A 15,815-nucleotide genomic window follows, 5' to 3' on the forward strand; every position below is an offset into this window, starting at 1 on the left:
AAAACACAGTTGATGACATCCCCATTGTCATTTTTCAGACCACACTGACCTAAACACCCTTCACACCCACAATGTCTATAATAAACATACATATACACTCCCATAATGATGCATTTCTACAATATGTTCAAAATGCACTATAAATCTCCACCTTTGACCAGCCCGACCAGTAGGTAGCGATATGCACGAATAATGCAAATTGCCCCCCAAAAAAACTAAATGAAAAGAATGTGGAAGTGAAAGTGAAATTGGAGATTCATAGTAAATAAATATTGATATATTTTTCACCCACACCTATCATATCACTTCAGAAGATATAGATTTAACCATTGGAGTGGTATGGGTTACTTTTAGCTTCCTTTATGTGCTTTTTTAGAGATTCAAAGTTCTGGTCACCATTCACTTGCATAGAATGGACCAACAGAGCAGAGATATTCTTCTAAAAATATTCAATTGTATTCTGCAGAAGAAAGAAAGTCACATCTCTGGGATAGCATGAGGGTGAGTATGATGACAGAATTTTCATTTTGGGGTGAACGACCCCTTACACAGTACTGTGTCTGTTTAGAGTAGCATTTCACATTATGTGTAATGCATTAGCAAAATATATTCCATGTTATTTCACTGACAATTATCACCATGTCTCTCTTTGTCAAAATAATAAAAAAAGAATGAAATATAGCGAGAACTCCACAGCTAGCCGGTGACAGCCTCTCGCTGTGTTTAAATTATTTATGTCAGTGTTCTGACACAATGTTCGTACCAGATTTGCTCCATTTAACATCAGCAAGCCATCAGTTGTGACATCAGCACTCGACCCGAACAAGACGTTTGGCATTCTGCTAGCGCCTGAATGCCAAACGTCATGCTAACCTGGCTAGCCTCCTCCTAATGTCTGCCACGCTAAGGTAGAAGCCTCCTCTCTTGCTTTCTCCTCACTCTCCTCCTCCATGACATGAATACAAATGTGCTTTAAAAAACCCAAGACATCATCTCTCTCCTACCCCACCCCCTCCCTCCATGCCTGCATCTTTGTGTGATAGGCACCTCTAAATGAATTTGCAATCATCTTGGCGGCTAGGCACACAAGGCTAGTGCACACATTTCCACCTATTCAAAAAGATATTAGAGCGGAGAATACATTGAGAGGCGAGGGCATTCAAAAGAGGGATGCTTTTGAAGAGAGAGATTTTGAGTTTTTCTCAATCTCTTTCTCTTTTATGGCTCGCAAATCCCCGCTGACCAAGAAGCAGCTCGTCTGCGATGAAATAATGAAACAATTATAACCGTACAGACACGTATCCCAGAATTAACTGAACTGCCATGTAACTAAATGTGTTTTATGTTTGCACTGAGTTATTAGCCATCTCCTTAACACAGTCATAATTTATGCATTGGATATTTGACAACTGTGAAGAATAAATCCATTTATTTCCTTTAGTTGGCTCTCTGGAGGCACATCCCTCCATCCTACTGATCAAATCCCCCTCCCTCCATATCTTCTTCTCCTCCTTCCGTAGCATATCGCCAAGGCCTTCTTCCATTTTTCAGTCCAAGCTCTCCAGTCTCACTTTCATTGGCACTCTCTTGGTATCTATTGGAAATGTGTATGGATGGATCTCAAGAGTGTAAGACATGCTGCTAAAGTCTTTTAGCACACCATACCGAATCACAGCAGTGGAGTCTAGGGGTATATACATCAATGGTTTTGTATGTCTTTGTGTTTGTGTGTGTACAGGTTTCACGTAATTGTTGAGTGCCAAATATTTGAAGATGTCCTCACTCTTATAGACCATTTCAAGGAATGTTCATTGGTGAATGTTCCGTGAACATTTCCTATTTGTCAAAACGACTATTTAGCAGAGACAGGCCACTTCTATTAAAATGAGTGGGAGGAACTGGAATGGCCAATGGCAGCAAACGGTCAGCAAAAAAATACAGTCTTATCACCTCACACAACAGTGCCTCACGCCTCAGACCAAGAAAATTTGAAAATCTTGACCAACTGTTTTGGAGATTTCAGTCTTTCCCCATTCAAGTAGATAGGAGCTGCACTGTCATGACACTTGTTAACATAGAAAAATAGCTGCCCGGGGACCTGGGTTGCTCAGCAAGTAAAGACGCTGACTACCACACTTGGAGTGCTGAGTGACTCCAGTCAGGCTTCCTAAGCAACCAATTGGCCCGGTTGCTAGGGTGGGTAGAGTCACGTTGGTTTAACCTCCTCATGTTTGCTATAATGTGGTTCTCTTCCTCGGTGGGGCATGTGGTGAGTTGTGAGTGGATGTCGCGGAGAATACCTTGAAGCCTCCACATGCGCTAGGTCTCCATGGAAACGCGCTCAACAAGCCACATGGTAAGATACGCAGATTAATGTTCTCAGACACGGAGGCAACTGAGATTCGTCAAATTGGGGAGAAAGGGGGAGAAGAAAAAAAAAAACCTGCCCAAACTGCCCAAGAGCTTTCCAAAAACAGTTGCAGAGTGGACTGACTTGTCTTAAAAAAGAGACTTTGTTGAAAGGATTTAAATCTACTGATGTGCACAGGTTTCTGGCTTCTGTGATGGTTAGGCTTAGGGGTAGAGTATAAAAAATATAATTAGCCTGCTATGAAATCAATGGAAGTCTATGAGATGTCCTCACTTATATAGTGAAACAAACCTATGTGTGTTTAAATAGGTGAATGAAATGGATGATGCAACAGCAGCCATAGTGCACCAGAACACACCACACACCAGCTATTGGTGAAGAAGAGATAGTGATAGAGCCAATTCAGGGAAAGGGATTATTAGGAGGTCATTATTGATAATGGCCAATGGGGGGGAATTTGGACTAGATACCAGGGTTACACCCATACTTTCTTACAAGAAGTGCCCTGGAACATTTAATGACCACAGAGAGTCAAGACCTTGGTTTAACATCTCATCAGAGGACAGTGGCTTTTAACAGTATAACATCCCTGCCACTATCCTGGGGTGTTAAGACCCACACAGAACACAGGTTGAGCTTCTGTATCACCTCTTGCAGTAGGAACCTTGTTTTCCCAAGGCAGTCTCCCATCCAGGTTCTGACCATGCTCAACTCTGCTTAGCTTCAATAGGCAACCAGTCTAGAGCAACAGGGTGATATGGCTGCTGACAACATGCTGTTTAACTCTGAAATACATAATGGAAGTGAAATGGGATGCAAACTTTTCCTTTAAAGTTTCATGATGACTTTAAAGGAAAAAAGAATTGTAATAAATTGGACCTGGATGGCCAGATATTTCCTGAACTCTTTATAAGCAACTAAGAATCAAATGTATTGGTATTGTGGTGTGGTGTGGTGTAGTGGTTGAGGCTCACGGCTGGTAACTAGAAAGTTGTTGGTTCAATCTCCAGCCAGAACTAGGACTCTTACTCTGAATTTCCTTATCAATACATATTCTTGGATCAATGAGTTTGATGGTCCTAGAACACCATTCCTTTCAGCCAATCAAATTTTAGGGTTATGCTGTGTTCCATTGAACACAGAAAAGCAGAATTCCAAACGTTGTACTTCAAAAAGGACAATAGAAGACATCTTCAAATCAGACTTTCGACTCGGACACTTGGGTGGAAAGTTTCAAACCTGACTTCACCGAGATGCAGGTGTAGGATGTGAACATGACTGCACCCAGGGTGATGTATACAATTAATGATTAAAATTCACTTATAAAGCAAATTAAATGCATCAGTGGGTCAAAGCATATGATAATAAAACCTGTTTGGGAAGCATTTGCAAAGGCATGTAAAACATGATAATACTGTCTGTTGACAATTGTACACATACAAAACGAATTCTGACTAAAACTCATTCAGTTTCTTCACACGTCATCTTCCAAGCATCAGACAACAGAATGCTTTACGGCTGGTAGTCGGAATAGTAGGAACAAGTAGGAATATTCCACATCTGACTTTGAATGGAATACAGTATTAGTAATAGGATTGTGGCTTGTACAACATTGTTATCAACGTTTCATTTTACACTGATTTTAGCGGTAGTTATTGGTTAGGGTTCCTATTGGGTTAAGGGTTAGGCCTTTGGTTTTTGACAGGAATATTGCTCCAAGACCATCAAAAGATGTTGATCTGGGAACATGTCCTCCTTGGCAAAATCATTGAAGGCAGCCTAATTCACCTTTATTCACATACAGTATACACTTCCCTTTCATCTCATCATATAGTGAGTTGCGTCAAAGACATCTAACCCTGTGCTCTTTACCTTTCTCATGCCCACTGTCTCCTACATCTCACTGCCAAGCAGACTGACACAAAACAAACAAGCAAACAGACAACAAATTAAAAAAAAAGGATTTTTGAAGCTACCATGTCAAAATGACAGGATAAATTCACATTTATCACTTTATACCTGGCTGCTACCTCAATAACTGCTATGTGCATAGAACACTCATCTCATAGTATGTTATGTTTACATTGGGCATTTTTAGAAACTGTCATCTTTTTGCACTACTGTGTACTGGTCTCCCACTGTGCCTATTGTCCTGTTAATTTTTAGTAATTTATTGTACTGTCCCATACCTTTTGCACACGTTTGCACATGCACTTTATATAGGTATGTTATTTAGTCTGTGTAGTCTCATGTGGTTCTGTGTTTGTCCTATGTTATTTTATGTAGCATCATGGTCCTGGAGGAACGTTGTCTCATTTCGCTGTGTACTGTACTAACTGTATATGGTTGAACGACAATAAAAACCACTTGACTTGACGTGTCATTCTCAAATGTTTTCAATGCTTTTAGAACATGATTATTGAGGCTCACAAAACCACTGTAACTTTATTCAACTTGACTTTCAGTTTGCATGTAATCGATATTAAACTTGTGCGACATGTATAACCCATGAAATCACATGTTTTAACATTAACTATTCAGTATTACACCAAATGTATTAAAAAAACAGATATTTATACATACTGTAAATGGGGAAGTCATGTGAAGATGTGAAAAGAGATTTTGTGCAAAAAGGGACCGTCCTCAGCTAAAGAAAAGCTAAAGAGCCTGTGCATAACAGTGTTTTTTCCACAGGCAATGGGTGATCTAATCCCTGTAATGCATTTTAAATTAATTTATTGATAATAACCAATTCTTCCACCAAGTAAAATAGTTAATTAGCATAACCATAAACTTGGTAAAAAAACAAACAAACAAAAAAACAGCTGTGGTGGACAGAAAGTCACAGTAAAAAATACAGTGACTACATTTCAGGCAATACATGATGTCATTTCAATGCCTGTATATTTTACAGTTCACTGCTGTAGATTTCATTAAAGAATATAATGTTAGTAAACCAACCTACTGAGAAAATAAATGTCTGCTTTGCACTTTTAAGTGAACTGTTAACCACCATAATAACACAAGTGGTAAAACAAACGGTCAGATGATGACTTAGACTTCATCAAGAGTGGCCCCAATAAAACATACCAATGTGCCTAACTGATATCAAAAAGAAGTAACATAAATATCTCAAGTAAATATAATCAAATATGACGGGTCAAGCAAGAACTTCTAGAAATGGTCCATTATTGTTTTTACCACAATTTTAACAGTTTACCATGAACATATTGTCTTGTTAAAATAATATACATTTTTCACCGTTAACTATATTGTAAATTATACTTTTTACTTCTCAAAAACATTATAATACAACAATATTTTGTACAATATTTTACCATAAAATTACAGATATTGTCTTGTTAAATAAAATATTATTTTGCACCATACATGGTATGGTAATTAGTGGTTATGCAATTAAAGGATTAGTTCACCCAAAAATGAAAATCCTCTCATGATTTACTCACCTCTAAGCCATCCCAGATGTGTATGACTTTCCTTCTTCAGCAGAACCGAAGTGAAGATTTTTACAAGCAGATTTCAGCTCAGTTTGTTCATGCAATGCATGTGAATGGGTGCCATCAGGCTGCTGATTCACGGTGCTAAAAGTCATATTTAGGCGGCATAAAGTAATCCACATGACTCCAGTCGATCAGTTAATGTCTTCTGAAGCAAATCGATAGGTTTGTGTAAAAAATGTATCGATAATTAAAACTTTATTAACTTTAAAAAGGTCTCTTTCTGCCAGCAGTCGACACATCAGTGACATAAGCGCAATGGCGCATTCACGCGAGAAGTCATGATTTAAAGTTAAAAACGTTTTAATTATCGATTTGTTTCTTACACAAACCTAACTGTTTGCTACTAAAGACATTAATTGGAGTCGTGTGGATTACTTTTATGCTGCCTAAATATGCCTTTTGGACCGTCAAACCGCCAGCAGCCTGATGGCACCCATTTACATGCATTGTATGAACAAACTGAGCTAAAATGTGCTTATAAAAATCTTCACTTCAGTTCTGCTGAAAGAGGGAAGTCATACACATCTGGGATGGCTTAAAGGAGAGTAAATCATGAGAGGATTTACATTTTTGGGTGAACTAACCATTTAACAGTTTTTTCTGTAGCATTTTTACACTCTTTTTACGTTAAAACTATGGGGGGTTGAGTATAGACTGTTGAAATTATATAATATGTGGTCACCGGTGTTCACATTTTACAAAAGCTATGAAAGCTGCTCATCCAATTTGAATTTAGAGTCATATATATCCGTTTTCGAATAACTATTCAATAATAAAGTTCCATACAACAATAACCATAATGTCATCAAGTACTGGTGCCCTGGACCAGTAGCTGTTCAGTAATTTCCTGAAGTGCCAAAAATCCCTGTTTTCCTTGTTTTGGGATGCTTCTGTTACATTTTCCCCCGAATTCCAACTCAATGTCAGTCAGTGACTGATTTACACCCACTGAACAGAAACAGAGAAATTGAATGTGAGTGTCACACCGCAGATGATTGAATAACCTTTAGCGAGGGAGAGAGAGAGAGAGAGAGAGAGAGAGAGAGAGAGAGAGAGAGAGAGAGAGAGAGAGAGAGTCACTGCAGGTTTTTGGAACAGCTGGTAGTGTAAAAGCAGTCTGATGGTGGGCACAGACTGAGAAACCCCCCAGGCAGAATAGAACCGCCCCCCCAAAAACACACACCGCTCCAATTATTGCACAATTCACTCACTGCTGAGATTGACAATCCTGACACATCCAGAATGGATAGAAGCCTTGCAGCTGTCATAAACATACAAACAGACCATTTTCTTGAATATCCAGAGCCCCATTCAGCACAATAATGAGAGGAGAGGAGAAAAGAAGAGAGGTTTATACTGGCATGGAGAGCAATTCAGTTCCAGACTATCCAATGACACATTCCACATCCACTCCCCCCTCGCCCCCTGCTCTTTCCATACATCCATCTCTCTTTCACACACACATATGCACAGGCATGGATTTTCAAGGACTAAGAATAACAATATACACACAGCTGGTGCGCAATAGTAGTGAACGCTTTTACACACTCACGTACACAACGGTCAGGAATAGCCATAATAATAACAACACCATGCCATCTCCAAACCTCGCGACTGACCAACTTTAGCTCCAACTCTACATCTCCCACCCCCATTCAAACAAAAGAGAAGGAGAAAGTGATAGAGTAAGACAAAGGGGAAAAAACTGAGATATAGTATACTCACCTTTTTGTCTCTCTCACTCTATCAGCCAGTGTGTATGAGCGTCTCCTCCTCCTCTATCGCTCGTTTCTCTCCTTTTCTCTCTACCCTATCACACACAGCGGCCATACAAAAACACACTCAGGATCATTTGGGTTTTCATCATTTGTTTCCGCTCTTATTTCTCTCCAGGCTTTTGTACCCCTCCCTTTTGTCCGTGCTGGCCCAAAAAGTGCACACACACATCCACACAAAGGGCTGCTCTTGCCTGCAGTCCCCGGTCCCCTTTAGCATCTAGACACTAGGACAACATCAAAGCAACTTGGGGGGAACACTTCAGGGGCCTATTGTCTCTGGCATGATCATTTTTTTCTCGCCTCAGTACCCCCCCCCCCTGCATTGAGGACACTTGGTATGGTCCAGGCATTCAAGCCAAGCAGCTTTCACACATGCCAGGGAAGCTTGTCTCAGGCAATTGCTGACAAGCTACAAACAAGGCAGCCATCCCCCTTCCCTGCGCACGCACAGGGATGTGTTAACATCTCCTTATTCTTGACGAGTCTCCAAACCGCTCTTACTAGTCGCTTGATCCCATCAGCATCTTTCAACCCTTTTTTCTGTATTCTGCTGTATCAAAGTGTGCTTTTCAGTGACGTCAAAGCTACAAGCTACTCATAATTTAAGGCAGTTCAACAGCCCTTTTGACAAAGTAATTAGCTACATGCTACTAACAAGCTAAATACATTGAAGCCATATTAAGGGACAACATACTGTATTAGTAAGCTGGCACAAAAACATGAAGGATATCAACTGGGGTGACAGCATCAAACTTGGGAGTTCACCCAAAAATGAAAATGATGTCATTATATACTCTCTCGTCTAAATACGAATTACTTTTTTATCCAGTGGAACAAAAGAAGACACATTTTTAAGAATGATGATCGTGCTCTGTTTTCCATGCAATAACAGTGAATGGAGACTGAGGCTGTCAGTCCCTCACATTCTGCTTGACATCTCCTTTGTTTTGTTTGAATTTTGAATAAAGGTTTGGATTTAAATTTATAGTTGAACCAGCTCTTTAATATAGCCTACAAATACAGTACATACTTTTACACAAAAACACTTAATCTTAATTTATAACAAGTGAATCAAATTTATATGAATCGAAAGCAAGCGCTAAACAGCAGTTTAACTATATAAATATTTTATTACAAAAAATTATTTTTAATGGAAATATCTTGATAGCATAGCAAGTCATCTAGGATTTACAGTGACACCTAGTGGTGTGGATACAGCAGAATTCAAATGATTAATTTAATCCAAGAGTGAAAGTGTCGAATAAAAAGACTTTTAAGTCAGTTGTATTCAGCTGGTCATATGATTCTAAAATGGCAGCCCCCATGAAGGCACCCCTGCCCCATGTAGAATAACACAGCATTTATAAGGTTACTGATATGACTGGAGTCCTCATCTCATGTGAGTAGTCATGATTTTATAAATATGTTTCAAAAGTACAATTCATTTCTTTAGGAGAAAATATATTTTAATGGGGAAAAAATTACTGAGAGCACCTCTAATTATATTTAAAATGTTCAACTTGTGTACTGTTTATTCATGTTGAGTAAAGAATTCCCATTAGGCTTAAATCCCATGTGACACCTGAAATAAATTACCTCAGTTTGAGTTTTCAAAAATCATCGAGTGCCACACAGGATCACGTGATTATAAACAGTGACACTACTTCCTCTAAGTGACCGTCGTATGTGTCCTGCGCTAACAGCTGTTTCGTGAAGGGATTCAGTTGCTCTTTGAGGATTGGAACGACCCTTCGTGGCATCCCCGCAAGACGCTAAAAAAAGAGAGAGATATTTCACAATGGTTGCGATGTTTAAAACGTCCCTTTGTGGCGTCCCCTTCACGCAGTGCCTTTGAAGTGTGCAAAAATGCTGTCCAATTATAGAGAATCCGCTTGTACAATGGTGCACAGGGAGTTCCAGGAAAACAACTGAGTGATGATTCTAATGAATCATCGAATCAGTTATTTGAACCAGTTCATTAACAAGCACTGATTAAGCGAACTAACTCCCTGAAATGAATCAGACTTTCCAACAAGAAACAGAGATTCTTGTGCGTGTTCGATTATTGACTGTGCAAATAATGTCATGCTACACCGCTACTTAGTAAGAACATTAGCTGAAAATACTGGGAAAGCTATAGTACTCTAAAACAGCTGAGCTTCTGTCATGTTACTTTGTGGCAGTTTTTGCATCTGGCCACACTGCTTTTCAATTGTTTTCCTATATAAACTTGTGCTAGGCGGATGTCTTTGACCGTTGCAAAACATCTCTCTCTCTTTTAGCATCTTGTGCAAGAGCACCGCATGCACATTTTCATAAATTTTTTCAGAAACAGTTTCAGTATATTGGGACAATATATTGGGTATGCACAATTCCCCATACTCTCTAATTCCTCATGGTGGTGCAGTTACTCACTTCAATCCGGATGGAGGAGGATGAATCTCAGTTGCCTCCGCTTCCGAGACAGTCAGCCAATGCATCTGAACATGTGGCTTGCTGAGCGCATTATGACACAGACTTAGCGTGTGTGGCATTCACGCACAACTCACCATGCACCCCACCAAAAGCGAGAGCCACCATATAGCAACCACGAGGAAGGAAACTAATCACTTTACCCTCCCTAGTAGCTGATCATCTAAATAAAGTGAAGCTTCCAAACAGAATATAGAGTTAACGTAACAAAACGTACCATCCTCTGCCATGGCCAAGTCCAGGGCACTCTCCCTCCCATTGCTCGCCGGTCTTTTGCCATAGATAGCGTCCATTTGGTCGAACTACTTCCACTTTCTTCTGTTTGAACCACTCCGGCTGTTGTGGTCCTTGATGGTTCTCTAGTCACTTTTAAAAAAATATATATTTTTCCCTACACTTTTGGTAGGTGCAGTGGTAACCATGTGCGGCCACAGCTGAGACACTTCCAGAAAGACTTTTTCGTTTTGCATCATTACGTTCGTCGCTAACGAGAGAAACGTCTGCACCTCGTTTATTGACCACGGCGTGGTTTTGCACACAGCCATTTATTTTTACAATTTCAAAAGTCGTGTGAACAAATGATACAGCTATTGCTGTTGCTAACTTTAAATTGCTACTAGCAGGCAAATCCAGTGACATCCCATTTAGTATCGGCTCGGCTCACCTTGAACCTCGACCGAGGTGGTACAAAAAAAAGTGCCAGGTACCAGGTCCTATCCACAGTGGAAAACCCCCAAAAAGCAAGCGGCGTCGAGTCGAGAAAAGCTGTTGCAGATGAAAAGCCCCATTAGCACACCCTGGATTCAGACTCCAAGGGTGGTAGTAAGTGTCTTTTGCTCACTGAGCTACACAGGCCACTTGAACTTCAACTTTTAAAAACACGTTTCAAGACACCTGTGTGTTGTTCTATTCATGCCGCTGCGTCTAGCTTTTTAGCTCTAGTACTCGATCAGTGTGAATGGCCGACTGAAGTACTGAACAGCGTAAATGTGAAGTGTGTAATTTCTGCGCCACCAAATGGAACTGGAAACATAATGACTGTTTTCCAACTGTTTCTTGAACACTCAAACAAAGCCACAAGGTGCATCCCAATCCACCCACTTCTGCAATATTCTACGTCCTTTTATAGAGTAAGTAGTGCGAGTAATATGTTTACAGCAATGAAAAGATGTGTTCTATGAGTGCCCGGATTATGCATTTCTTAATACCGTCAAAACATAGTGTGGAATGCTGTACACTTTGGGACGATGCTCCACTTTGAAACTTTATACAATAGAGGGCTGAGGGCATAGTGTATATTTTAAGTGCATAGTGTATAGTGTGTTATTTGGGACACAGCTTTAGTGTTTATATTATTCCAAAAAATTAACTTATAAATGGCTTCCTCATAGTTGAACATTAAACCAGGGAACACACACAAGGAGTACTCATTTAATACTTTATCTCGCTACTACACAACACTTGTGAGCTTCTCTGATGTATAGACAAACAACTCTCTCTTTCTTTCTTTCTTTCTTTCTTTTCAATATTTCTCTCCATCTCTGTTACTTGTGAAGCTCTTAAAAAGTGAAAAAACACACGAGAGGGGGACAGAAAAGTGAGAAGGGGGACGGTATTTGTCCTCTCATATGGGTCCTATAGCAGTAGGGAGAGAAAGAGAGAAATGAAAAAGAAAGGGGGGTCAGGGGCTGCAAAAAGTAGAGAGAGAAAGAGAGAAGGAAAAAAGGGTGATGTGAGGCAGGGGGAGGCGGAGGATTAGGGAACAATGAGTCGCAGACCCCAAGATTTCTCAAGTTGTGGGCCATTAAAATCATGTTTCTTTGTGAAGTCCTTGCCTTGTTCAGACTCAACACAAACATTTCGAAATCTTTAAGAAAGATTGATATCCTGGACAAATCACAGCTTGAGAGATAAAAGAGGACCTGAAAGAGGGAAGGGAAGGAAGAAAGGGAAAGGAGGGGTAATAGCTGGGAAATGGACAGATGTGTCAATCAGATGCAATTGTAAGCAGATGGACATAAAGACAACAACAGGCTTTTTCCCGGTTTAACCAGACACTGTGTAGCACTTAAAACAAAAGGTCAACAGCAACAAAAAACAGATGCTTTAAAGGTGAAGGGTGTCATTTCTGTGCCTCTAGCGGCACCAAATGGAAATCACAAAAATAATGACTTTTTCAAACAGGGAAGAACACTCCCCTCGCCTGCAATTGGTCGGAAACAGATAGTCCTGCCCCAAACTCCCATCATTGGCTTTGCCAATGTTATTGTCGGGATGTTAGCACAGTGTCACTCTTTTGGGGGAAATGAACTTATAAATAGCAGAATTTGTATTTTCACTGCATATTAAGCTGGGGTTGGAGAAAATGAAAGTGGTTCTTAAAGTGTGGGGCTGAGGTATTATAAGAGGAACGTGGAAGACTGCTTCGTTCTCAAATCAGATTTGCCGTGGTCAAAATACATACAAGAACCAATGTGCACTATTTCTTCCCTCCGCCTTTTTTTCCTTGTGGTGTCAGTTGCACTCCATGCTGCATTTCTGTAAACACAGGTTGAAGAGGAAGATTTTCAGTGTATTAATGCTTATATTTCAGGTCTGTTTCTCATGCAAACACTATCGTATAGCTTCAGAAGACATGAAATATTGTGCACAAGTATCATGGTTAATGATGACTGAAATTTTCATTTGTGGGTGAGTTATTAGGACAATAGGATTTTTAAATAAATAGGATTTTAAACTATGTTGCTAAATTTTCCCATACGTTTTTGCAGACCACCACAGTACTACAATTAAGTCTAAAACTTGAAACATTTTTGATGGCAATATAGACGTCTTTGTTGCCTTTGATATACAATGCTGTGCATGTGGTTCAGCGGTTGGTGGAAAGAATACAAATTATGGAGCGATTGACAGAAATGAATAATTCATGCTTGTTAAATTTTTATATTTCTAATTTATGATTCCATTTCTACCTAGAAATAAACGTAGCGGTCCTTAAATATTTGCTTGATTTTTTTCTAGATCATTAGACATGACGTTATGATGTCTTAGAAGCCTGTCTGAAACCAGTTTCTTTAGAAGACCTTCATACAAAACTATGCTTGTTAAGGCTCAGACTATCTAGACAGCAAGGCATGTGAAGAGTTAACATTTAAATGCCTGGTTGCTGGTGTGGAGGGGGCAGAGCCAGGGGATGGGCTTCCATTGAGAATTGAGCTGCCTGTGATTGAGCTGAACTATTCCCGGCTGAAGGGGGGAGGGTCTCAATCTGGCATTTACCTTCCTGTGCACATAGTGTTGAAAATGTCACATTCCGTGTATTTTCTCATAGCTGTTGCTTAAGAAATACCTGCAAATGTGTGTAAACGTCCCCAATATGGGTGTACCGCCCAAGCAATAGTAGAAAAGAATCATATATCACCCCTATAATAATATTAAAGGCATCGTTCACCTAAAAATGAGCGTTCTCTCATCTTTTACTCACATTCATGCCATCCCAGTTGTGTATGACTTTCTTCTTCAGAATTCAAAGATTTTTACAAGGATATCTCAGCTCTGTAGCTCCATACAATGCAAGTGAATGGTGACCAGAACTTTGAAGATCCAAAAAGCACAAAAGTAATTCATACGACTCCAGTGGTTAAAGAAACAGATCAATATTTAAGTCATTTTTTTAACTATGAATCTCCAGTTTCACAGTCTTCTTTTTAGCTTATGGCAACTCACATTCTTCCCGCATATTGCCACCTACTGGGCAGGGAGGACAATTGATATTAAAAAGGACTTTAATATTGATCCGTTTCTCACCCACACCCATCATACCGCTTCCAAAGACATAGGATTAACCACTGGAGTTGTATGTATTACTTTTATGCTGCCTTTATATACTTTTTGGAGCTTCAAAGTTCTGCCCACCATTCAGTTGCATTGTATGGACCTACAGAACTGAGATATTCTTCAAAAGTCTTCATTTGTGTTCTGCAAAAGACAGAAAGTCATTCACATCTGGGATGGCATGAGGGTGAGTAAATGAGATTATAATAAAAGAACAAGCTATTAAAAGAAACCTTGGCTGTAAGGCTCGTTAAGACTGTTTATGAATCAACTATCTTAACTGCCATAAACATCGAATCAAATCAATCATGATATATAAAATTTTATGATACGCAAACTGTTTCTGATTTGGAGTGACATTTCTGTCAGCCCATAGAGATTCTGTATATGTATACAGGTCCAGAGACTTGGTGGTGTTGACTTCAAAATTATTTAACATCAAACAGTTGCATTTAAAACTGACCTTAAGTCAGTTCAAATTGCTCCACTCATTCATATTCTTCTCTTATGTACTCTATTATAACCATATTGAAATGCTTTGGTTGGTCGCTTAAGGTTCAGCCGCTTTTTGTAAATGGCAATAAACCACAGAAGTTAGATTCATTAGCCTTTTGTAATAAGAAAATTATACTATATACTGTTATACTAAAAATATACCTATAAATCTATAATCGAAAATCAAATCCAAATCCTTACTTTGCCTTAAAGGAATATCCCAGGTTCAATACGAGCTAAGCTCAGTTGACAGCATTTGTGGCATAATATTGATTGCCGTAAAAATAAAATTTTACTTGCTTTTACTTGATTTTTAAAAGCAAAAATCTGTGTTCCAGTGAGGCAAGTGAATGGATGCCAATTTTATAACTTTAAAATCCTCACTGTTTCAAAAGTAAAGCCAACCGGAAATAAACTATATGTGTGTTAAAGGGTTATTTCATCCAAAAATCATCTCATGATTTACTCACCTTTAAGCCATCCCAGATTTCAGCTCAGTTTGTTCATACAATGCATTTAAACAGGTGCCATCAGGCTGCTGACTGTTTGACGGTTCAAAAGGCATATTTAGGCAGCATAAAAGTAATCCACACGACTCCAGTCATCTTCACTTCAGTTCTGCTGAAGAAGGAAAGTCATCCACATCTGGGATGGCTTAGAGGTGAGTAAATCATGGCATGAGTTGAATTCTTGGGTGAACTAACCCTTGAACATGATTTTAATGTGATAAAATCACTTACTAAACTTTTCTGTGTAAAGTTATAGCCAATTTTACAACTTCGTTGCCATGACAATGTAATGTCAACAAACCCTAACACCCGTTTTTTTGTCACCACGATGGACACACCGCAACGGACGCTTCCAGCGTAGACAGCATCATTGATTATAATTATAACATTGAACGCAACACCCGTTTATTGTCGCCGTGACGGACATGCCACTCGTATCCGGTGTAGACAGGGTGTAATACAACTGTAAAAATGTCGATTTAAACAACTTTGCAGCTGAAATAATACATGAGGTTTAAAAGAACAATTATTGTAAGTGCTTTTATAAAATCATAAGCTTTACATTTCTGCCTTTAAACCCTCCAAAAGAAAAGGAGCGACGAGTCTAAATTCATTTTTGTGGTAATCAACATCATACCACAAATGCTGTGGATTGAGCTTAAGTTGTACTGAACCTGGAATATTCCTTTAACCTATGGTACTTTGGTTTACTGGGTTCACTTGTTTATACGATGATGATTAAATATGATGATATTGAAATTGCAGTTTGTAGAATAGAATACATGTATATTACTATAATTGTATAACTGCTAGAGAAAATGCAAATTTGTGCATT

General features: G+C 39.2%; 1 protein-coding gene across 2 annotated transcripts in view; it reads right to left on the reverse strand.

The window, feature by feature from the left end:
* The window catches only part of LOC127651196 (B-cell CLL/lymphoma 9 protein-like), a 154,571-nt gene that overhangs the window by 127,254 nt on the left and 11,502 nt on the right, over positions 1 to 15,815 (reverse strand). Inside the window, exon 1 of one of the 2 annotated variants that reach the window (XM_052136914.1) lies at positions 7,618 to 7,767. The exons of the other annotated variant lie outside the window; for it this stretch is intronic. The gene's annotated coding sequence lies outside the window, so the exon portion shown is untranslated. Of the gene's footprint in view, positions 1 to 7,617; positions 7,768 to 15,815 lie in introns of those variants that run through there. 2 annotated transcript variants of the gene reach the window in all.

This window comes from Xyrauchen texanus, chromosome 11 (genome assembly GCF_025860055.1).
Source record: "Xyrauchen texanus isolate HMW12.3.18 chromosome 11, RBS_HiC_50CHRs, whole genome shotgun sequence".
NCBI lineage: Eukaryota > Metazoa > Chordata > Actinopteri > Cypriniformes > Catostomidae > Xyrauchen > Xyrauchen texanus.